The sequence below is a fragment of the Mauremys mutica genome, chromosome 2, assembly GCF_020497125.1.
Source record: "Mauremys mutica isolate MM-2020 ecotype Southern chromosome 2, ASM2049712v1, whole genome shotgun sequence".
NCBI classification, from domain to species: Eukaryota; Metazoa; Chordata; order Testudines; family Geoemydidae; genus Mauremys; species Mauremys mutica.
The window spans coordinates 145,150,126-145,175,570 of NC_059073.1; the positions used below are offsets into that span (position 1 = coordinate 145,150,126).

Genomic DNA, 25,445 nt, shown 5'->3' on the forward strand with positions numbered 1-25,445 from the left:
TTATGAACAATGCTACCCCTGTTAACTGTTGCCATTTTTGCCTTTCCAAAAGCGACCTTGACTGCTGGACTGCCTGTCTCCACCACTCCACAGAGGCTACAAAAATCTCAGGAAGAAGCCGCGAAAAACCAAGGAAGACATGCTGAAAACAGTTATTGATCACTCTGCTAGAGAGAGTAAAAACCTGCAGGACTGGAGAGAAAGGGAAAGCAGGATCTGCCAGAGAAACGCAGTGGCCAGGAGAAAAAGCACAAAGCAGCTGCTAAGCATCCTGGCGCACCAAGCGGACTCTATCCAGTCACTCGTAGCCATGCAGGCAGAGCACTACCACGCCGCCCCTCCTCCCCGTCCCAAAACTTTTTCCCTTGTGCCCCAATGTCAGCTCAAAACCCCCTTCCCCAGCATCCAGGTTCTTACCACCACCAGCTGCCTCCAACACCTGTGCGTTCACCAACCAGCCCTGAGAACTACGACCCTTACCCTCTGCACTCAACCCCCATCACCATGCAGTATAGGCATCCTGAAGTGCAGCAGTCATTGCACAGCACTCCAGACAGGACATATTCAAACCTGCGACTGTACAGAGTAAAACGTTCCAGGATCAGAGCACTGCTAGCTGCTACTGTAATACAAACAAGTGCACTCCCCCCCCCACTCCCACCCCACATGCATAAAGAAGGCCTCAGCTCCAGGCCAGTGTTAAACACGCAAAGAGCTAATCCTCCTTACGTGGCCTGGCCAGCTGGAGTTTCACCCAGATCAGCTAACAGGTGGCAGGACCACAGGAACAGTGGTTGAAAAAGGGAAACCAGGAAGGGCATTAAACAATTTAGCTGCCTGTTCTTGTGCTTTTTATGGCTTGTGTTGGCGGGGTATGCAGTCAGGCAGCTTTTACTCACACCTACTGCCGCTGTGTGTGGGTACGGCGGGGAAATCGGCCACACAGGGACAGACCAAGGAACAAGAATTGCACAGCGCCTGTTCAGCCTGAGCTAAGCATGTGGGGGCGGGGGGGCGGGTCGATGGAGAATGTAGCATTTGGGAAGGTGCTGGATTGAATTCGGTTTATCCCCACAGGACGGGGGAAGTGGGAGGGGAGACTATAGCGCCGGCTTCGCCCATGCTCTGTCCCCAGCAGCAACTCCTCTCATCCAGGAGAGCAGCATCTAGAGTGAGCTCAGCTCCATGGATAAATGGCCCGGACGCACTAGAGGGATAAAATTACCCCGCTCACTCCCCAGGTGGATGCTAGCCCAGGGGAAAAGACACAAGCAGCGGGAGGAGTCCCACAGCCATTTAACTGCAGAGCGGTGCTAGGATTTCAGCCCACCCACACCTTCCACCCTGGGCCCGATTCTGATCTCACTGGTTGCTGAGATCCCTGCACTGGCATGTTGATGGAAGGAAAGGAGCACTGAGCCTTTGTTCTCAGATATTTACAGCCTGTGTGGAGGGGGATTATCAGCGCAGCTAGTACGGCCAAAAAGGACACCCCATGGACAGCTAGATCTGCTCATCCCGAGAGCAGGACCAATGCAGGCCCTGGTGGGCAAGTTACCCCCCACGTCACATTCCCTCCTGCACCCCAGCCTTACCCAGGAGAGCCCTGCCTCTGGCAGAACTAGACAAGGGACTCAGACAAGCCTGGGCAGCTGTACTCAGCCCACGAGAAAACAGGACAAGAACGAGCAGGGTCCATTCTAACCTCCGCCCCACAAATCTCATTGGGCCAAATGCACCCGGGCATAGTGCCATGTGCAGGGGGATCATGCCAGGGTTCAAGCCGAGCCCTTTGGTATCATGGCTGTCCTTGTTCTGTGCCCTGATCTCTGCTCCGCCATCTGCGCCAAAGCCACACAACGCCAACTCCAGTGGGGTAGGGTGGGTGCACCAGGGCCAGGCTTTGGGTCAGCTGAGCAATGCCTACAGTGGGGATCCTACAACCATCCTCCAGCAGAGGGAGGGGGCTGCTATAGAGAAGGAAGAGGAATTTAGAGTTATACAAAGGGAGGTAGGAAATTAAATGAAGGGAAACCTAGACGGAGCATCCAGCCAAGCTTCTCAAGTGCAGCATCTCCTAGGGGAGAGGATTCGCCCAAGCGAAGGGGCGGAAGCCTTGTTGGTCGGATCACTGCAGGACAAAGCCCTAGGGAACATCCCATAGGGAGCAGGCCGGCCCCTGACAGCAGGATGGAGTTAGCTGACCCTATGGTCCTTTCCCAGCTGTCATTGTAATGATCCCATGATGTCACAGCGCTCCAGTTATACCACTTGGCCAACAATCCATTAGCTAAAGGGGACCAAGTTCATTCAGGGATAGAGGAAGGATTTCACTTTTAGTGAAGAGGTGGGACATACATTTAGGACTCCACACTCTGCCCCCTCCATCCCCAGCAGAATGCCCAAGGAAGATAGCACAAAGCTATGCTGTAATTCACCCCCTAGTTACTATTAGGTATCAAGCACCTCACGGTCACCTTCAGTGCAGCTCAGTGGAAATGTACGACCCTCTCCAACTGGGAGATTTCTGCCGTGTCTCCCTTCCCCATCCTCTCTCCTTACCACCCGCTCCCCAGCAATTCCCACTCCCTTCCCCTCTGCTAACATGATCAGCAATGCAATGGTCACAAGTGGTGTTTCCATTTCAGTTGGCTCTCCAGTGAGAGGAATCCGGACATGGGCATTCCCACCTGTGCACGCCAGCATTTCAAGCTGGCTGCAGACTCAGGAAGGCAAAGCCGAGTCTAGTCCATGACCGTGACACTAGAAACGGTCATTTAAAGGAAAAGGGGAGGGGGGGGAGAAAAGGGGAGGTCCTGCAGAGTCTGGCTGTGCCCGTCAAGCAGAACACGTTTGAGACCTGAACTAGCTCTTCCTCCTTCCCTCCCCTGAGACAGAAGCAAGATCTATTCCCCTTTCATGGATGGGGAAACTGAGGCAGGATGACCTGGAAAACGTGGCACAGACTTTGGCTTAAATGCAGCAGATCCTGGATGAATGATGGGTCAGGCCGCCTTGCGGTCCCATGGATGGGAGCAGGAAGCTACCGAAGGACATAGAGGCAAAGCAAGGATGGCGGGGGGAGCAGATGGCTCCCAGGCAGGAGGAGATCGTGAATGCACGTTCAGCCAGCCTTTATCCAGGTAGGATATTTTCTATCTGCTCTGGTTACACTAACATGGAAAAGGCTGCACTGCTGAGCCCAGGGTTTGTGTCTGGCCATTCTGATCCACTCCCCACCCTCCAATCCCACTCTCCAGTCTATGCCCTGCAGGGTCCTTCCCTCCAGTGGCTGGACACGCAGGGACAAAGCTGTCGTAGCGTGCTGACCGCTTGGCTGACCTCAAAGTGAGAGAGGAGAGACAGGGTCCTGCCTTGCCTGGAGAAAAGCAGCAAAGCAACTCATGGTGGGTGGGAGGCAGGGAGGGGAACATCTCCCATTGCTCTCTAGGGCCCCCGGCCGGCCAGGTAACACAATGGAAGCCATTTCAAGCCTTCCTCCACACTAGAGAGTGAAAGGGGGTGCGACTGGCCATTCCCATGCATTTATGATCCTGTTCTCAGGGCAGAGCAGCATCTGCTAGTGCCACGCTACCCCCCACATCCAGACAGACAGGATGGATGGCTCGGTGGCTAGGGCGCTACACAGAGATATGGGTTCAAATCCCAGCCCCGCCAGAGACTTCATGTGGCCTTGAGCAAGTCACCAAGTATCTCTGCAGTTGAGCTGTAAGACGGGGATGATCATACACCACACGTCACCTCCCCGAGGAGACGTGCGTGAGAGAGCAGGAGGTGTCCAAAGACCGTGAAGACAGGGCCAGATCCATACCCTAGGTAGATATGGGAGTTAACAGTGGGTGCGTCTCCCTTCAGCCAGCAGAATACAGGTACATTAATCCCAGGCAGGCAGGAGAGGAGGGTTGTTTTTAGGAGCAGGGCCAAGGAATGAGGTGCACAGGAAGGAGAGTGGAGGGCAGGGATATGGCTGAGTAAGAGGGACCAGGGCTGCAAGGGGGAGGATGGACATGCCACAGGAGGTCAGCAGTATGGGGGGGCTCGCCCTTTAAATGGGGGGGGTTTGACCCCAGGGCCGCCCAGAGGGGGGGGCAAAGGGGGCAATTTGCCCCGGGCCCCGCAGGGGCCCCCAAGAGAACAGCGTAGGCTCCCGCCTCCACCCCTCTCCTGGAGCCTCAGCGCATCAAGCGCCTAGTCTCCGCCGGGGCCCCTGAGCCCCGCCCCGCTCAGAGCCGCGTGGTCAGGGGGCGGGGCTGCGAGCTCCGGGCTGAGCTCAGCTCCCTCCGCTCAGCGTGGAGCTCCCAGCCCCGCCCCCTCACCACGCGTCTCTGAGCGGGACGGAGCTCAGGCCCCGCCGGGGACACGCTGCAGCTGTCGGGCGAGGCGCTGAGACTCCGGGTGAGGAGGGAGCCGGGGGTAAGAGGCTGGGGCCGGGGCGGAGGGGAAGTGGGACCCACCGCCAAAGCGCAGCCTGGTCTTCGGCGGCGGGGGGCCCTTCCGTTCGGGGACCTGCCGCCGAAGTGCCCCGAAGACCCGTGGCGGGGACCCCCCCCCGCCGAATTACCGCCGAAGACCGGGCTGCAGTTCAGCGGCGGGTCCCGCTTCGGCGGTAATTCGGTGGCGGGGGGCTCCCGCCGCGGGTCTTCGGGGCACTTCGACGGCGGGTCCCGGAAGGGAAGGGCCCCCCGCCGCCGAAGACCCCGGGCCCCTGGAATCCTCTGGGCGGCCCTGGTTGACCCAGCCCCACCCTGTGACAGATCAGCTGCCTACCCGCTGACAATGTCGAAGAGCAGGGGTAGAAAAGAGGCAAATGCAGGGAGATCTCGCCAGATAGTCCTAGTTATTCCCAGGCACCCACTCCCCAGGCACTCGGCAACCTGGCAGGGGCTGCGAGCGAAGAGGAAACCACTCACCGACCCCACATCCCTCATCCCCTTGCATCAGCGTGGTATCCTACCCAAATGCTGCTTGGCCCCCTCGGTGCTGGGTTAAAGTAGACAATGCACCAATCCAATCCCCTCCCCTACATTCCAGACAATCACAAGATTGAAAGTCCCAGGGGTCCACAGCAGAGGACAGCTTCCACTGGCGAGAGATTAGGCTCACCGTTCGGTTTTGCTGTTCGCCACTCACACCAGCGGTAGAGGACCCTGAGGGAGGGGAACGGCTTAGCCCAGCTGCTCTGCTGGACAAGATGCGGCATGCAAGGATGCAGGGTAGCAGCACAGGAGACCAGAGCAGACTTCATCCAGGTTCAGCAGATGATAGAGGCTATAGAACTGTTCAGATCTTGTAGGGAGCTGGCTAGGGTTTGCGCCCAGGGTAAGTTTCTCAGACTAAGGCCAGGAAAGGACCATTGTGATCATCTAGTCCAGAGGTGGACCTGAGGGTCACATCTGGGTATGGAAATTGTATGGTGGGCCCTTAATGCTCACAAAAGGGAGGGTTGGGCTGGTGGGGGGGGGCGTGAGGGCTCTGGGTGGGGGTGCAGGCTCTGTGGTAGGACTGAGGATGAGGAGTTGGAGGTGCAGGAGGGTGCTCTTGGCTGGAAACGAGGGTTTCAGAGGGCAGGAGGGGAATCAGGGTTGGGGTGCAGAAAGGGCTCAGGGGCGTAGGCTCCAGGCAGTGGTTACCTCAAAGAAACTCCCAGAAGCAGCTGCATGTCCCCCCCCTCGGGCTCCTACGCAGAGGCACAGCCAGGCATCTCTGCACCCTGCTCCATCCACAGGCACTGCTCCTGTGTTTAATAGGCAGCAGGTTTAAAACAAATAAAAGGAAGTTCTTATTCACGCAGCGCACAGTCAACTTATGGAACTCCTTACCTGAGGAGGTTGTGAAGGCTAGGACTATAACAATGTTTAAAAGGGGACTGGATAAATTCATGGTGGCTAAGTCCATAAATGGCTATTAGCCAGGATGGGTAAGAATGGTGTCCCTAGCCTCTGTTTGTCAGAGGATGGAGATGGATGGCAGGAGAGAGAACAATTGATCATTGCCTGTTAGGTTCACTCCCTCTGGGGCACCTGGCATTGGCCTCTGTCGGTAGACAGATACTGGGCTACATGGACCTTTGGTCTGACCCAGTATGGCCGTTCCTTTGTGTGGAGGAGCCAGAAGGGGGACATGCCGCTGCTTCCGAGAGCCATGCAGAGCTGTGACATGTGCGGAGCAGGGCAAGCCCCTGACCCTGCTCCCTGGTTGGAGCACCACAAGCTCCAGACCCTGCTCCCTGGCAGGAGCTCAAGGGCCAGATTAAAACATCTGAAGGGCTGGATGCAGCTTGCTCTCCCATGATCTAGTCTGATACAGGCCAGAGGATTTCAGCCACCAATTCCTGCATCAAGCCCCAACCTGGGACCATCCCTCCCCCCCAACACTGAATAGATACCTCCAATGAATAGCCAGTATGTTACTTCTACAGTACCTCAGCACTGCACAAGTGTTAGCATACGGACCCTCACACCAGCAAGGCAGTGATCTCAGCCCTGCTGTACAGGCAGCAAACTGAGGCACAGAGGAAATTGAAGCCTTAAGGTGCCCAGAAAACAGACAGCTGTTATCTAGTTTAACACCATAGTCTCAAGCCTCTGTCTCATCCTGCCTTTAGGAGATTGTGGATTCTACTGTAAGAACGAAACAAAGAAGCCAGCTGCTGAAGGAGTTCTCTCCTCCAGGTACCAGATCTAAAGACAGCAAAGTGTTTCTCTTCATAGATTCCAAGGCCAGAAAAGACCACAGTGATCATCTAGTCTGACCTCCTGGCACAGGCCAGAGAACTTCCCTGGATTAATTCCCAGGGCCACCCCGAGGGGGCAGCAAGTGGGGCAATTTGCCTCAGGCCCTGGGCTCCGCAAAGACCCCCATGAGAATGGCTGAGGCTCCCTCCCCAGCCCCGGCCCGACCCCGCCTCCACCCCTCTCCCGGAGCCTCAGCTCATCCAGGAGCGTCCCTGGACAGCGCTGCACCATGGCTCTGGAGGGGCCTGAGCTCCTCCCCGCTCGGTCGTGTGGTAAGGGGGCGGGGCTGCGAGCTGTAGGCTGAGTGGAGGGAGCTCAGGCCCTACTGGAGCTCTTTGGGGGGGGATCTCTGGGGGATGGTGAGGGGACAAGGAGCAGTATGAGTCAGGGATTGAGGGGGCCAGGCAGTTGGGGGCAGGAAGTGGGTGGGTGTTGGATAGGTGGCAGGGTCAGGCTGGTAGGGAAGGCTGTGCCTCCCAAACCTAAAGCTCATTCAGCAGTTTGAGGCTTGCAGAAGAGCCAAGCTGTTTGCTTTTCCATTAGGGCTACCATCCCTTTCACTTCTATAATTTGACATTTGAGTCTATATTTAATTTCAGTGCCATAGGGAGATTCATGTCAGGGGAGGGTAGTAGCTTCATTTAAAATTAGCCACTGGGGGAGGGATCACATGAGAAGAGCAATATCCTACACCACCTACCTCCTTCCCAACCCTACCAAGGGAGACCCCCCACCCTGAATTCCCTGAGGCTTCAGAGGGGTTAATTCAGTGGTTCTGAAACTTTTGTACTGGTGACCCCTTTCACATAGCAAACCTCTGAGTGTGACCCCCCTTATAAATTAAAAACCACTTTTTTATATATTTAACACTATTATAAATGCTGGAGGCAAAGCGGGGTTTGAGGTGGAGGCTGACAGCTCGCAACCCCCAATAATAACCTTGTGACCCCCTGAGGGGTCCTGACCCCCAGTTTGAGAACCCCTGGGTTAATTTAAGCACCCTGTGTCCATTTACATGCATGTGCTATTTTGAGCATTTCAGTTTTCACAGCATAGGCTCATCCCAGATTCTGGACCAAGCTCAAATGCTCAGTTCGTGGAGTATGTACATAAGCTATACTAAAGACAAACCCACAGTAACCATCTCCAGTTTGTGAGGGACCCCATGGAGCCAGTCTCTAGGAAACAGATAAATGCATGGAGGTTAAGTCCATTAATGGCTATTAGCCAGGATGGGTAAGGAATGGTGTCCCTAGCCTCTGTTTGTCAGAGGGTGGAGATGGATGGCAGGAGAGAGATCACTTGATCATTACCTGTTAGGTTCACTCCCTCTGAGGCACTTGGCATTGGCCATTGTCGGTAGACAGGATACTGGGCTGGATGGACCTTTGGTTTGACCCAGTATGGCTGTTCTTATGTTCTAACCTAAATGAACCCAAAGTTATGGAGACAGATATGAGTCAAGGAAGCCAGCAGAGTATTAGAAACCTGGAAAAAATCTCTGACTGGAGGGGCTCAGGTGTTTGGTCACAAACTGAGGTGGTTCAGAAGTTTTGGATTTTTTTTAATCAGAAGTTTTTATTGTTTCTTTAAACAATCAAACAGAGCAAGCAGCAAATATTTGGCCACACACTTCTGAAACCCCAAATCATATTCAGGTTTTGGCAGATTTTTATTGAAAATTTGAAATTAACCAACAAATTTTTAAGGAAAGCAGACATTGTCCGTGATTTTTCTGCTTTTTAAAACCCCCTAGTTTTCGATCCAAAAAAGTTGATGGAAAATATTTGTCCAACCCTTTTAATGAGCTTTAGTGCCTTTTAGCACTAGCTGAGGCTGAGAACCAGTGATAACTTGTAAAGAAATTCTCTCAAAACTGGGTTTGTGCTGAGATGCGGAAGGTTTATTTTTCCCAGGACCGCCGTGGGGGGGAGCAAGTGGGGCAATTTGCCCCGGGCCCCACAGGGGCCCCCACGAGAATATAGTATTGTGTAATATTGCAATTTTTTATGGAAGGGGCCCACAAAATTGCTTTGCCCCAGGCCCCCTGAATCCTCTGGGTGGCCCTGTTAATTCCTGAGTGGATGTTTTTCCAAGAGATGCTTTAGTAGTTCAATCTGAATGTAAAGACTGATCGTGATGGAGAAGTCACTGCAACCCTTGGTCAATTGTTCCAGTGCTTGATAACCCTCCCTGTTAAAATTTACACCTTATTGCCAGCTATTCAGTAAAGAAACTTTTCTAACTTAGAGATCAAAACTAACTTGACCTGGCCCACCATCCCCTGGTACCAGTACTTTCAAGTCAGGCATTATGTTCCTCAACTTCCCAGAAACCTGCTCCACAGAAAGCTCACTTTAATGGAAACAACAGTACCTGGTCATTTAGGAAAAAAGTTTGTCAATCCTTGCAGACCACTTTCCTAATTAAAAAGCATCCATATATAACACCCTGGGGGAAAAGGAAGCAGAGGAATGGGGGGTTTGAGCTACCAAAAAAAAGGACTAGCAACCTCAGTCTAAAGCACAATAAAAACATTTCTTAAACGATACAGTTTCAAATGGTACCTTGTACCAGGTAAGTTAAAAACCAGAGAAGCTGAATGGGGGATAAATTGTGCTGAGAGGGGAGATTGTATGCATATACGGTGGACATGTCCAGTTAGAGTATTGGAATGCAATCTGTAATCAGAGGGCACAAATTGTTGGATTTTATTACCAAAGGATGGGTCTTCCTGGTAAAAAAGGCCTTACAACAGGAAACGAAGAATTAATCTCTCACCCATTGGTAGCTGCTCAGGTACTGATAGCCTCTCATTGGGGGGGGGGGAGGGGGAAAGAGCCCAACCATCAAGAAATAGCTCCAAAAAAATTACGGGAAATTATGGAAAGTTAACCCACCATTTACATACCAAGCAACGTAGACAGAGGACAGGTAGATACTTAGATATTTGGTTCCCTTTTATTCGGTTCACAGACAAAGTACATTCACCTGCTGAAGAACCAGGATACCTGTCCAATTTTTATTTGTTTTGTTTGGGTTTGTTTTTTTTAAGCCTAACATTTTTCAGACCCACCTGGACTGTTAAATCTGTACATCAAGATTTCACTCAACTAAATAAAATCACTAGCGACAACACTGCTCCAATATGGTAACACCCTGTTAAACAGAAAGATCTGATGACCATATTTGTGTCTAAAATGCATCTTTAAAACAGAGACTGTTGTAATGATCCTTTTATTTGATATTTGCGGGGATTTGTAAACTTGTTCAAGCTTCCTAAATAGTTTAAAAAAATAGGTGCACCTATTTCCAGTCTGAATGTATCTAACTTCATCTACCAGCCATTGAATCTTGTTATACCTTTGTCTGGTAGACTGCAGAGCTGATTATGAAATATTTCTTCCCCATGTAGGTACTTAAACAGATCAAGCAACCCTTTAACCTTCTCTCTGTTAAGCTAAAGAGACTCCAGGCACTAGTCACTAGAAATCAGGTTTGCGCCAATCCTTTAATCATTTGCATGGCTGTTTTTGACCCCTCTCCGATTTATCAACATCCTCCTTGAGCTGTTGACACCAGGACAGGACACAGGCTATTCCCTTTGTATTAGTCACTCGGGACTGGAATCCTATCTACTCCTACTCCAGATTTCATTGTTTATTCAGCCAACAAATCTCAGTAGCCTTTTAAGTTTTGGGCTATATCATCGCATTGGGAGCTCTTGCTCAGCTGATTATCCACCACAACCCAAATCTCGGTCATTAGCACAGGCACCAACTTTCCTTGGTGCCTGTGAGTGCTCATCCCTGTCCCCATTGGGCCTCTCCCCAAATCCCTGCCCCAGCCCCGCCTCTTCCTCAAGCATGCCGTGTTCCTCCTTCTCCCACTCCCTCCCACCGCTTGCTGTGCGAAACAGCTGTTTTGTGGCGTAAGTGCTGGGAGGGAGGGGGGAGAAGCAGGACTCGGCGGCGCACTCAGGGGAGGAGGTGAAGAGGAGGCGAGCTGGGGGGTGGGGAGCTGCTGGGGGGTGCAGAGCACCCACCAATTTTTCCCTGTGGGTGCTCCAGCCCCAGAGCACCCCAATCCTAGCATATCCTTCAACCCACATTCCCCTCACCAATAGTTCTAGGAAGTTGAGAGCTTAGCTTGACATCTCTAGCTCAGACAAACACCTAGTATAGGTGTGATCCAGGTAACCCTTAGCAGCACTGCAGCTTTCCAGTGTTCATTGCCATAGAAGAGAGCTTCCCCATCTCCCGAACCCAGAGCTACTGCTTTCTCACAAGCCCTCTGCTATTCGGGGATTTTTCTTAAAGCCCCATCTCCTGGAGCCATGTGATTCTGCAAGAATCTCAGCTTTCGTTTTAAAAACATTTCTAGGCCTTGTGGTTATGGAGACAAGCCTGCAAACAAAACTCAAGCATTCTCTACAAGCTCAGAATGAGAGAAAGCACATTAAAAACAGATCTCAATTGCTTCTAATGATCTCATGATTTCAAGGGTCTTGCCTTAGGATTTTTGAACACCAGGGGGTGGTAGGACCCTCCCATGATGCCACACACAACTCCAAGTCCTCTCATGTCTCCATTCCAGCCACACACTCCACCACCACCACCACATACCCCTGCCCTTGCAGGTTCCCTGCTGGCCAGGCTGAGTACTTCTAACAGACCAGCTACATAAGGAATTCAGCCCAGAGCTCAGCAGTAGGTCAGAGTGGGTTGCAGAACTCTGGAGTTCTCCTCCCCTGCTCTGCTTCCCCATTAGCCCCCCCCAAGCCCTCCTTTATCTCACTCCACAACCCATAGTCCACCCCACCCCCCCATCCCAAGAGCTGGCTGCATTCAAGCATTAGCCACTCAGAAACAAGCTACAATTAAATTAGTGAATTAGCATCACCAACTTAGATCCCACACAGGAGTTGAGGGCTCAATTTCTGACCCTGTCTAATTTGCTAGATGAAAGCCATTTAAAGCCAGCCTCAGCTCCCTGACTCACAGGGCACTGTGAGGTTTAACAAAGGTTTGCAACGCACTTTGTGATAATACTCTGCGCATGTCTTTTCCAAGAATCGCAAACTCCCAGGGCCACCCAAGGCAAAACGCAACAGAAAAATTAAAACCCGTGAGTGAACACATCTGCTTTGGACAAGCAGCAAGGCAGGTGAGGTCTCATCCAAGAGCAGAAACTGGGGCAAATTTCAAATAGCTTCTGAAGAAGGGTCCTACCATGAAAGCCATCCCCACAGCTTGAGTCATTGGGGGAATAAAATTTTCAGACAGTGACTGGACTGAAAGACTAGGGCCTAAATTTTCAAAGCCATCTAGTGATTTTAGATGCCTAAGACACCCCCACATCCCCCCCCCCACACACACACCCCCCACAGGGCCCCAACTTTTAGAAAGGGCTGAGTATTGGTCCTCTGAAAAGTCAGGCATCAGTAAGGGGTCTCAAGTGGCACCAAAAAAAAAATCAAGTTTAAAAGGCAGCTTTTGCCTCTGGATTTCAGCTAGAGAACTGAGCTGGTTTGCATTAAGCAGGCTTAATTTTTATCCTATGGTAGGGATCAGACCATGGCTTTGTGTTGCCTCAGGAGTAAAGAGTCTTAAAAGTTAATTGAGTTTCCATCACCCTCCTGCTATTGATCAATATCAATGTCCTGGCCAGCTGCAGTTTGAGAGGTGGGATCATAACTCTCCCTGGTAACAGAGGTGATTGGCAGGTGATCAAATGAGGCTCATTGGCACTGAAGCCTAGGTCAGCATGCACCTGTTTTTGCAGATTAATAACTTATTCACACGGGTCCCTGGCACTGCCCTTGCCTGTGGGCTCTGAGCACTATAAGGAAAAGCGGATACGTGCTTTAGTGCCAGATTCTTAAGGCCTATCATGCAACGTCAGTGCGAGGATTCACATGCACTGTGGCTCTGGGGCCTGGCCCAAACCCCAGTAAGTTCAATGGAAAGACGCCCCTGGATTTTGCTGGGCTTTGGATCAGACTTTCAGGGCATCTCATCACACCTCCATCTAGTGGTTGGTCCCAGCAACTACACAACCCGCTACCATCTCCCAGCTCAAGGAGAGACTGTCTGTTCAAGTGGGAGCAACATCTGCTTTATACAGGGCCACTGAGAGCAGGTTTGGCCCCGATGAAAAAATTTTCGGGCCCCCCAGCAAGGGCAGACCGGCTAAACAGGGCCGACGAATCTGGGCCCCCTTCTGGACCGCCGGGCCCCAGTAATTTGTACCGGCTCCCCCCCACATCAGCCCTGCTGAAAAGGCCCAGGTTCCGTTCTAATCAATGACCAGCATGTGTACATTAGGGCTGCCAACTTTCTAATCACACAAAACCGAACACTCCTGCCCTGCCCTCCGGTCAGCTATGGGCACTTGGCAAATCACAGAAAGGACATTTGATTCAGACTGGATGGGTGGGAGCTCAACACTGTCTGATAAGCCCCTGGCTATCTGCGATTAGTCTCTCAGAACAGAGTCACCCAGAGTTAGGGTATGTCTGTGCTAGGAGCAATGGAAGCCCCTTAAAAGTGGGGGGGACCACTGGGGCCCAAACTGGGGCCCCACCCCCACTTGCTCCTCTCTGCCAACCTCCCCTGTTGCTCACCCTTGCAGCAAATAAGAAGTGGAAGGGCAGAACCCTCCCTGTTTTAAAAATGATGGGGCCATGTTCCCCCTGTGCCAGTACCCCTGGTCTGTGCCATCCTAACAATGTAGTGTAGGCACTTCTTACACTGGAAAAACCTCTTCCATCATCAACCTAGCTAACCCACCTCTCCAGCTAGAGGTCACCCTAAATGCTTCTACACTAGGGGTTAGGTTGACCTAACTCAGTCATGCAGAGTGTGAATTTAAAAAGCTAGCCCTGAGCAATGTTGCTTGGTCAATCTAATGTTTAAAGACCAGGCCTGAGGGACCACTCTTAACAGCTGTGGTGCTAGAGATCCCGGACTCAATTCAGTCCCACGGTGTCTGAAGTTGCGACCAGGTGTTAGGTGCTCTGAACTTTGGGAATGCTCAGATCTGGCCCTCAAGCTTAAAGGCTCTGGCCCCCTCTCTAATTAGGGCAGCAGATAGCCAGCTGGGAATGGCAGTGCACAAAAAGAGTGCTTTGTTGAGCATCTCTGAAGAGCGAGGTGTTCCTGAGAAGAGCAAACGCGGAGCTGTTTTGCTGATGCTGAGAAACGAATCCCAGGAAGGATCTATGGGGATTTAAGACTTAGCAGAACCACAAACATCTTTAGATGTCTTTGAAAAATCAGATGCAATGGAAAGGGTTTGGTACCTTGGAGCACGTGGGAGAACTGCCACCTCCACATGCGATTGGCTGATTCAGATGCTTCTTGTGATCAGGACCTCCAGTGCCCCAGTGGGGGCTGAGGATACAGGAACAAAACTTGCCTGCAAAGGAGGAAGAAAATAGTGTGAGCTGCACAGGAAGGAGGGGGTGTTTAGGGTCACGAGGAAGCAGAAGTGGGTCCCCGGCCATGGCACGGTGGGTGTCAGGCACAGATCCTGACCTCACCACATGGTTTTGGGTGCTTAGAACTGGCCCCAGTGCGAGTTACTCTTGCCCAGAACATCCTAGGCTCAAGCAAACCAAAAAAACAAAAAAATAAAAAAAAATAAAACTAACAGGAGGGGAGTCCTGGGGGCAAATTCAGGAGGGCTTCCCCTAGTCCTTCTGTTGGCAGAGTGAGGATCTCTGGCACAGCCAGTGTGGCACCCCCATGGAGTTCTCAGATCCACTAGAGGCCAGTGTGGTCTGGGTGGAGACCTGGTGCCTCTACACCAAGCTCTGGAGCCTCTCCCTGGCAGGCCAGCTCTGTCCGAGTCAGGCTGCCTGGGGTTCTCCTGCCCACTGCTGCCCCGGCACACTCCTTAATGGGCTTCCCCAGTGTCCAGGGGATTCCAGGAGGTTAAGCAGAGCCTCAGGTCGTACTCTCTTTTCAACATATTCCCCAGAAGGATGTCCCGGCCCTATGGCCCACCTCCTACACTTGCATGGACCATACAGGGCTATCTGGAAGCTGGGGAGTAGGGGAGGGGAGGAGAGGATAGTGCTGCAGAGGCAGCTAAGTCCCCTTTCCACATTGCCTGGGGCAAGTCCAAACACAGATGGATCCAAGGCGTGTGACAACAGAACACTGTTTGCACCACTGTTAAGAAAATCTCCATTAGCAGTATAGGGCTCATGACACAATTGAACATTTCTGGTTCCACACAGAGGGCAGTGGTATGTGTACACACACCCCCTCCTCCTTCCACTCTGTGTTGGGCACAGAGCCCACTTGTTATTGAACTGTGGCACACCTACAAGGCACCACCAGGCTGCCTGGGCAGAGATTCTGGTTCCTAAGATTAATTACTAGAAAAGCAGCAGATTCTGCACTTGGGAAGAGAAGGAAACAGACCTTCAGGAGGGCTGAATCCTCTGACTGTATCCCACCTTCAATTTCACACCCAAGCCAGTCAAGAGGAAACACTGTTGATCCTCCAAAGAACAATACAATTTAGCAACAAGAGAACCCAACTGCAACGAAAGGGGAGGAAACTTGAGGCTTGCTGGAAACGCACCTGAAATATTAATGTCTGGAAGATTTCTCATTCAAAGGAGCATTGCAGTGTTTGCAACAGACAGTGCTCTCAAAACACTTGGCAAAGGCAATCACATATCATCCCTATTGGACATAAGGAAAAGGCGGCATGACTAGGGTCTAAGTTCAGGACTCTATGGAAGAGCCATTGTCAGGGAAGTGGTCAGTACTTCTAGGGCACTAGATGAGGGCAAGCTTTTTCAGTGAAGCTGCCATCTTCCCCTTTGAGCATCAGCCGAGATGGAACCAACGGTGATCCACGTTAACAGAGCAGGTGCTATTGTCACCCTCCAGTGGTCAGACCAGGTAACAAGGATGGTTTGCTATTGTCCCTACACTCAGTAGATGCTAGTCCTTTTAAATCCAGATGTCCAGGGCTCATTCCCACAGGGAGCCTCAATCAGCGGTGGCATGGCACAGTGGGAAAGGACCCTGCTTTGAAGGTATTTTTCATCATGTATGGAGACTGCTTGAAGGGCTTAGATGCTTGATTTTGTTAGCATTCTAGGCCGAGTCTGGGAACAGAATTCACAGAGACTGAGGAGCGGGAGATGCAGGCCTGCTCTCCACTTAGGGCTGGTCTACATGCCCAGCTCAGTTGCAGGGGTAGGGCTGTTTCACTGTAGTGTAGACACATGCTACCGTGACGGAAGAGGGCTTTCCATCCCAGTAATAAATCCGCCCCCTCGACGGCCCTGAGCCATATAGCTTGGCTGATGGCCATTTTAGGTGTAGACCAGCTCTTAAAAACCTTGCATCAGCATCACTGTGTGGGTCAGAGGTGTGGGAAAAGCCAACAAAACTCCCAGTATAGACACAGCTATGGCAGTAGACCAGAGCTTCTGTTGGTGTAGCCCAGAGCTGATGTGTGGGGGGAGCATGTGGGGTCACAGCACCACCACCTCCCTCCCAATTTCTGGACCAGCATTTGCCAGCCAGCCCCCCTCCCCTCCCTTGTTGCTGCAGCTCCTGGAGCTGGTGAGCTGTGGCTGTGGGGAGAAGCAGCAAACCACTAGGATCTGCAGGGAGGAGCTACTGAGGGTAAGAGGTGGGATGTGCCTGGGGAAGTGACTCAAGCTGTTTGGGGGAACCTTTAAATTGCACCCCACCCCTGCTGTATCAGCAGGTACCAGTCATCTCTGGCATAGCCAATGTCTTTCCAGGGAGGTGCCGATCCTACAGGGCAGAACAACTCCTGTCAGCATATGCAGTGTCTACACTGGGGGCTAACCCGACATAGGTGCTGTAGTGCAGACAGCCATAGCCGGCCAGCAACAAGGATACGAGGCCTGATCAGGTCCATTTAGCCCCGTATCCCAGTCTCTGACAGTGGCCAGCAGCAGATGCAGAGAAAAGTGCCAGCAGCCCCAATAGGTCAGATTTTCCACACAGGCTCAATCCCCAGTAGTTCCCAGGGTTCTCCATGAGAGTGACCCTTATGGAATAACTACTACTCACAGGAGATATTACTTCTCAACCCCTCCACCCATTAGCAATTGGCTTATACTGTGAAAGTGTGTATCTACTGCAAATCTCTACCCTCTCTCCTCTAACAAACTGCCTCATGTCTGAAACCCAAGGCTAGCGCAGAGGCTCTCAAAACCTAGACAAGGGGCGCATAAGAAGCAGGCTAATTTGATTCCCTGGTCTCTGCTGTCTGGGAGAGCAAAGCCGCCTAGGAAAAACGGGAAATTACCTGCAAAGATAATGACATTTCACAGCTCCCAGACACCAGGGACGTTACTTAGGTCAAACCCAAGGAGCTATTACTGTGCTGTTTAACTGTGCCTGAGGGGGAAGAGAACGCAAAGCTCTGGAAGGGGCTTGGCTTTAGGAGAAAAGCTGTAGTTATTCTGAGGCTGGATCTTAGCCACCTCCACGACATTTGCAGCCGCCAGGGCCCGGTGAGGGCTCTACAGACAGAAATAGAGGGAGTCATTGAACTTTTGCTGCACTGTTCTTACTCAGGCTGGGCTGACGTGCTGCTCAAGGGCACGCCTGGTTGTTTTTGACCCAATGGCATTGGGTAGGGATGATCATTTAAGAGATGGGCAAAGGCAGAAGTGCTGCCATGGAGAAGTTCACCACCATCTCTTCTTTGCGAGCACGCCGGTGACTCGACAAGGAGCTATTTTAGTGTCCAGGTAGTTCTAGCTGGAGACTTCAAGTCATTTTACAAAGGTGGTCAGTGCAATTACCCCCATTTTATACCTGGGGAAATGGAGGCACTGGGCAGGTTGACCTCGTACTAGTCCCAACAGGCAGAGATGGGAACAAAACCCACATCTCCCGCATTCCAGTCCAGTGCTCTTTCCACTAGGTCTCATGGCCTTTTAACTCAGCCTCTGCCACCCCTGCTATGAGCAGAGTTCATTGCGGTCGCGTGCTTCGTACACCTTGCCATTCTCTGATCCTTTTAGAGACCAGATGGGTTGGCTAGATGCTCTGAGCGTCAGGTCTCCTCTCACTCACACCAGTTTGACTCCACTGTTTACCTCTAGCAAGAGGAGAATCAGGCCCTCTAAGTACCAGTGTTTGGCCAGGTTATGAGGCTTCCATGGAGAACAGAGTTTTTGGGCACAGCACTGTAAGACCTGCCATCATGCATCATCACCAGGGATTGAATTTGCACCTTCCAGTGCTGAAGGCACAAGTCTCTGCCACGTGAGCTAAAGGCGCAAGTCCTCTAGCTGGTAGCAGTTGTAGGCTGGTTTCCCCTCACCAGCTAATACAGGGGAATGCAGAACACTAAGAGGAAGGTTGGTTAAAAGCCTGGACTGAGTCTCTGGAAAGCTAAATTTAATCTCCCAACTCTACAATTGGCTCAGTGGGTGATTTTGGGCAAATCACTTAAGGCTTAGCCCTGCTGTGGTGCTGACTGGGAGCTGCCTGAGGTAAGCACTGCCCAGCCAGAGCCTGCACCCTGAACCCCCTCCTGAACCCTAACTCCCTCCCAAAGCCTGCACCGCAAACCCACTGCCCCAGGTTGGAACCCCCTCCCACACCCTAACTCCCTCCCACACCTCAACCCCCTACTCCAGCCCTGATCCCCCTCCCAGAGCCTGCACCCACCCTGAGCCCCCTTCCATGCTCCAAACCCCTCATTCCCAGCCCCACCCCAGAGCTCGCACCCCCAGTTGGAGCCCTCACCCCAACCCTGTGCCCCAGCCCAAAGCCCCCTCCAGCACCCTGAACCCCTCATTTCTGGCCTCACTCTAGAACCTGCACCCCCTCCTGGAGCCCTCACCCCCCCTCCCACATCCCAACCCCCTGCCACAGCACAGTGAAATTGAGTGAAGGGGCGGGGCAGGGTCTTCAGTTTTGTGCAATTAGAAAATTGGCAACCCTCTTCTCAACTCCTTCCCTCATTTCTTCTGCACAACAATTAAGACTGAAGTCATTTTACCAGAAATTGCATTTTTTAATTAGCCAACAAAAACATTTAGTCTCTTAATAATATGAACGAGTCCAGGAGTTCACAAGAGTAATACAATTATTGCAGGAGCGGCAGAGGGTAAATGGCAATCCAGATCTGAAATGTTCTACTTCTGCAAAGTCAGGTTGTTTGGATCTGAGGACTTGGTTCCGACTAGAGCAGGCAGAACTGGTTTTTGTTTTTTAATCTCACAAAAAATGTCAAGCTTGGGATTTTTTTCAGCCTGAACTGGGGCACATTTTTTGTGAAACCAAATTCCAAACCATGTTTTGTTTTCAGTTTTGACCCTTAAATTTTAAAACAAAAATATAAAATAAAATAAGGTGCATCTCAAGAGTCATTTAAAAACCCAGCCCCATTTTGTTCTAAAAAGCCAGAAAAAACATGTTGAAAGCATCAACACACCCTGGTTTAGCTTTTTCTAAACAAAATTGTCAAAATCATGTTGATTTCACAGAAAATTTCAGTATGGTCAAAATGGCATATCTGGACCAAAAAAAATTCCCCAACCACCTCTAGTTCTGATCCACCTGCCAAGATCGGGCATAAGCGGTGTCATATACATCTAGAAGCCTGGTTCTCAACCAGGGGTACACAGAGGTCTTCCAGGGAATACATCAACTCAGCAAGATATTTGCCAAGTTCAACAGGCTACATAAACACTAGCAAAGTCAATACTAAACTTTAATAGACAAAATGAGAAGATAAGCCATTTGTCAGTAATAGTGCGCTGTGCCAATTTTTGTATTTTTAGGTCTGATTTTTGTAAGCAAGTCATTTTTAAGTGAGGAGAAACTTGGGGATACACAAGACAAATCAGACTCCTGAAGGAAGTACAGTAGCTTGGAAAGGTTGAGAGTCACTGCCCTAGAACAAAACAGCATGGATAGAATTTCATGCAACACAGGCTGTGCCTCAGAATCATAGAATATCAGGGTTGGAAGGGACCTCGGGAGGTATCTAGTCCAACCCCCTGCTCAAAGCAGGAGCAACCCCAACTAAATCATCCCAGCCAGGGCTTTGTCAAGCCAGGCCTTAAAAACCTCTACGGAAGGAGATTCCACCACCTCCCTAGGGAACCCATTCCAGTGCTTCACCACCCTCCTATTGAAATTTTTTTTCCTAATATGCAACCTAGACCTCTCCCACTGCAACTTGAGACCACTGCTCCTTGTTCTGTCATCTGCCACCACTGAGAACAGCCTAGCTCCATCCTCTTTGGAATCCCCTTTCAGGTAGTTGAAAGCAGCTATCAAATCCCCCCTCATTCTTCTCTTCTGCAGACTAAACAATCCCAGTTCCCTCAGCCTCTCCTCATAAATCATGTGCTCCAGCCCCCTAATCATATTTGTTGCCCTCCGCTGGACTCTTTCCAATTTTTCCACATCCTGCTTGTAATGTGGGGCCCAAACCTGGACACAGTACTCCAGATGAGGCCTCATCAATGTTGACTAGAGAGGAATGATCATGTCCCAATAGTGAACACTTATTTCCTAGTGAAGAGAAAGGAATTAGTCCAAAGGTCCTATTTCTACCCTTCTATCCTTACTGCAGCTCCACTGACACCGCAATGAGCGGAGACCTCTGTCTAATGCTTCTTTGGGCTCCATATGCCAGCTGCCTCTAACCCAACCTACTGACAGTGTCTGGCTCCAGCACAGAACCAACCGACCATGGATATCTTGGTATTTTGCTATGGGATTTCAGTGGCTCAGAGGACTAGTTAGCCGAGTTACCCTCTCCGTCTAAGTAACCCAGTTCAAATCTAGCCCAGTTTGACAATACTCTAAAGTTGTTACCATGTGATGCCCTATGTGAAATTAGTTTGATGGGTCTCTGTTCAGTCCCTAGCAGAGAGTGGTCTATCACAAGCCACCACGTCAACTGATGTTCTCTGCAGAGAGGCCAAGGGTTGATGGGCTTTGGCATGGGAGCACCTCTGTCCTGCTAAGAAGGGATCCAAGTGGATCAAGGTTGAAGTATGTTGGAAAGGCAGCACCTGGGGTGTTTACAATGCCTGAGCTGGTGCTGTCACTGTTTTGAGGACGGGGCTTTCCCTCTCCAGCACAAAATTAAGTTCGCCATCATGGTCTCTTCACCACCTCCATGCAACTCTATCCACCATCCAGCTCTTTTTGTGGAGAGATGCTCCCAGTTCCCTGGTGGTAATTACATCTGTTTGCAGAGGAACAGAGCTAGTTGCTTTTGGGGTGGAAGGGTTAGTTCAGTTTTTTTTTAAAAAGGGGGAAATGGTTGGTAATCTGCTGCATCCTGCACAACTGAAGTAATGGGAAAGCCAGCAAGAGAGAGGAACTGTTCTACACACCATGGGGAACGAGGAGGTTGGGAGAGAACCCAGAGGTTGGATGCAAAAATCTTCAGCTACAAGTCTCTCCCCTCTAGCACTGGCTTGTGCAGGGGAGATAGACTGACCATTCCTGCATCACAGACATGTAGAGTAGCCCCTTGAAGCCCCTGCAGATCAGGGCCCCATTGTGTTAGGTGGGGCACAACCGTACCCATTGGTGGCAGGTGAGCCAGCCGTCAGGGCAGGCTAGCCCCTCCCCTTCTGGCTGAGGCACCATCCCTCCCACTTCTCTCCCCTGTCCCCCTGAGGCCAGAGCACCTCCACTGCAGCTGCCAGCCCAGCCTGGGCCACAGAAGAGCAGTGGAAAATGCAGGAGGGGGCCTGGGAGTGGAGCATAGGTAGAGCCACACCAGGCTGTTTGGGGAGGCTCAGCCTCCCCCAGCCTATGATACCTGCCCTCCATGACTGTACCAAGATCAATCACCTCATATTGAGAAGGGGCTTTAGAGGTGCTGAGATGAATGATATTCTAGAAAGCGTTATGCACATTGCAAGACCCCAACATTGGCAATACACTGCACCAATGAAAGTTTCTCCACATGGGGGAGAACTGGTCCAAATCACTGTACAGCATCAAATTATACCACACTTGTCTCCACTACTTTCAACCCAAGCACCTCACAAACAAGCACAGAAGAGTTATCACCCATTTTCCAGATGGGGAAAACTGAGGTCAGGAGAGAGGAAGTGATTTGCACAACTTCACCCAGCAAATCAGCAACATAGCTGAGACAAGGACTCACCTCTCCCAATTCATAGTCCTGCATTAGCACCACAAGACCATTCTCCTCCTTTAGAGGGCTGGAAATGCATAGGCTTTAACATCATCTGTTTTAAATGGGCTCAGCCTCTCTCCATCTCCCAGCAACATGCTCTGGGTAGAGACAACCTTTGGTCTGCCCAAAACCAAGTGGCAGGTCTGAATTTCTTTGTTTAATCCACAGCCAGGGGATCCTCACTGGAAACAGTTTTTGCTGAATAATATTTTAGTGTGAGCTAAAAAAACAAGTCTTCCTCTTCTACTAAAACTAGTAAACCAAAGGATGTTAAACTGGTGCATTTTCAAATGCACCACCCCAGAAAAGAGACTCCACTGTGTGGATACACGCCGTGTGCTGTTGCTTCTGCCCCTGTTTTGTGTACCCCATACTGGGTAATAAATGCAGGCAGACTCCATGCTTGTAAAACTAGACTGGCTTTGTCAGGAGAGCTATTTATGGAGATGTTCCAACTGCAGGACACATTCCAGCCATGTCCACACAGACCATCTTCCTGGCACCTCCTCAAATTCCTCTCTACTGCAACTTGTGCTCACCCCCAACAAGGTTCCTGTAGGTTACTACAGTCCCCCTCCACCTGAATGTATTGCAGAGACTCTGTCAGGACAAACTTCCTAGTGACACTGTATCCAGAAGGATTATGGGATACCACTGAGGAATCATGAGATCTTATCTGGAGGAGCGAGAGTTTGATTTTTCCTCCGACAATTCCCCCAGAAGGCTTTGTACAGTCACCCATAATGCACCGCTGTTTGCAGTGGTGCTGGGAACTCATACATACCCAGAAGCACAATTGGTAAAAAAAGGAAGAGGGCTGATCTCCCCCCATCGGTGAGGCCTCATCTGGAGTGCTGTGTCATAGCAGGAGGAAGGAAGCCCACCCACCCACATGCATCACCCAGGATGCAGCATCTCCATGAAACACAGGAGTGGAGTGCACAATCCAGGCTAGGATTCCAACCACCAGTGGGACCCCAGTCTCTGCCCTGAGACAGGAAGTGTGGTTCAGTTGATACCTGGGTCTCCTAACTACCTACCCGTGGCCGCTGGCAGGGCTGGCCTGCCATGTGCTACGGGGGGATGGGTATGCAGTTCATTCAGTGCCACTGATTTCCCATACTGATCTTCAGCAGAACCTGCTCCACACGGGGCAGAAGAGGCAGTCAGCTCTCAGGCAGCCCTGTCTCAGAATTTGTGTAGTGAGAGGCAGCACGTCTCAGGACCCATAGGAGCAGAGTAAGTGGTGCCCATCACCAGCTCGGGGGCATCCCAGAAGCTGCCCCTACCTCATAGTTCATGGGCTGTCCCAGTTTCCAGCACGGCTGCTACTAGGGGAAGGTGGGGGCAGCAGCAGCATTATGTGCTGTCTTCCCCCATTCACACTCCCACCTTCTGTAATCGCAGAAGCAGGGCTGATTCAGCCAGTGGCTGCAACCACAGCTGCCACTCTATTCCCCTCCAGCCAGAGGATCCTATCCCACCATGTCCCCGTACAGCAGGGGGCACAGCTGGGTGTGTGCTGCTCTGTGCCTCAGAGAGGCTCACGCTGTTTCCCTTCACTGGAGTGAGATCAACGATTCCCCTCCCCTTCCTGTTTAACGGGAAACCTCCAGTCAGAATTCCCTCATCTCTAGAGCTCTACCAAATCCACAGCCATGAAAAACACATCACGGACTGTGAAATCTGGTCTCCCTCCATGAAATGTGGTCTTGTGTGCGCTTTTACCCCATACTATACAGATTTCATGGGGGAGACCAGCATTTCTCAAATTGGGGCTCCTGACCCAAACAGGGAATTGAAGGGGGGTTGCAAGGTTATTTGGGGGGGTCACAGTATTGCCACCCTTACTTCTGTTCTGACTTCAGAACTGGGTGGCTAGAGAGGCAAGCGCCCCGCTCTGAAGGCAGCACCCCACCACCAGCAGCGCAGACGTAAGGGCGACAATACCATACCAGGCCATCCTTACTTCTGCGCTGCTGCTAGCAGCGGCTCTGCCTTCAGAACTGGGCTCCCGGACAGCAGCCCCCACTCTCCAGCTCTGAAGGCAGCACTGCAGAAGCAAAGGTAGCAGTACTGCAACCCCACCCGCTACAATAACCTTGCAACACCACACACACACACACACTTACATTTCAGATTTACACAGCTGCAATCATAAAATTTACAATTTTTACAATCTTATGGATGTGAAATTGACCAAAATGGATGGCGAATGTGGTAGAGGCCTACTTATCTCCCTCCACACACACTAACTCCAGACACCTGAGAGTCCCTAAATCATCCCAGCTGGACATCCAAACCCCCACACTAGCCCAGAGGCTGGGGGAGTCCCAACTGCCTGCATCACACCTTTATGGACACTATAGCAAATGCAGAAGGGGGATGCTCTGCACCCACATGGCCTTGGGGTAGCTGATCACACATGCTGCAGGGAGCGACAGAGACCTGGGACCGGAGACCCAACATGGGTCTGAACCAGCCCTGCTTAGAGGAGGCTGCACAGCCTGTAGCTTTTGTCTTCCAGCCAGCCAGCATGGAAAATACTCTCCATTGCCTAGCCCTGCACCTGGGGGCTGTTGGCAGAGGCCAAGGGTCCCCAGAATTGCCCCGCTTGCTTGTCTAGGAGCGCAGGGAATTTGGATGCTCTCCCCGAGTTCCTGGAAACCTGAGGTTACAGGCTGCTTACCGGCTTCCTCCAACCCCCAGCACTCTGCTCTCAGAGAGGGCAGTGCTGTCTCCTGAGCTCTTTTACGGAGCTCTCTGGGGCTTTGGGATCTAGGTTTTCCCATACATGCATCCTAGGCTGCAGAAGATAGTCACCTGCTATTACAATAGCTGCCAAAGGCCACTCAGGACCCCACTGCACAGCTGGTCCCTGCCCCAAGGATGCTATAATGTAAAGCCAGACAACGGGGGACACAAGAGCCACACACATGGTACTTAAGGCCAGATAAAGACTGAGGCACTATAGGCCAATGCTTAAGGCCCTAGCTTCTGGAGTCACGTGGAGGCATTAAAAACTCAGTAGCCATTTTAAAAATATAGGGCTTGAGCCCTCACGGTTGGGAGAGGAGCATGAAAATGGGACTTCTGCCTGAGTCTGCAGAGCGCCCGAAACAACAGCCCTGAGAAGGGCAAACAGCCCCACACAGCTCATGGGGGACAGGGCCCCACTGATGCTGCCCAGAAGACTACTGTGCGCAGCAGGAGGTCAACAGTACAGAAAGCCCAGCCCACCCACGTTGCCCCAACAGCTAGGAAAAGTCTACACCCCCACTAGCTTAAGAGAGGGAGGGGCCCCTGCTGCTCCCAAGGGTGGGGGACTATGGCATTACTCCCTCAGAGCAGGACCACCTGTCACTCCAAGGAGGAGCACCCCTCCCCACCCACAAGCTGCAGGGGCGGGGGAACTTGCAGTCCTGGCCCAGCACCAATAGACAACAGGCTGCTTCAGTCCAGCCTAGGAGCCTCCCAAAACATCCACTGGCATCA

General features: G+C 51.5%; 1 protein-coding gene across 3 annotated transcripts in view; it reads right to left on the bottom strand.

The window, feature by feature from the left end:
• Positions 1–25,445, bottom strand: part of ADRA2B (adrenoceptor alpha 2B) — a 115,249-nt gene that overhangs the window by 48,974 nt on the left and 40,830 nt on the right. For all 3 annotated transcript variants that reach the window (XM_045004198.1, XM_045004199.1, XR_006576728.1), the window contains one exon: positions 14,059–14,174. The gene's annotated coding sequence lies outside the window, so the exon portion shown is untranslated. The remainder of the gene's footprint in view (positions 1–14,058; positions 14,175–25,445) is intronic.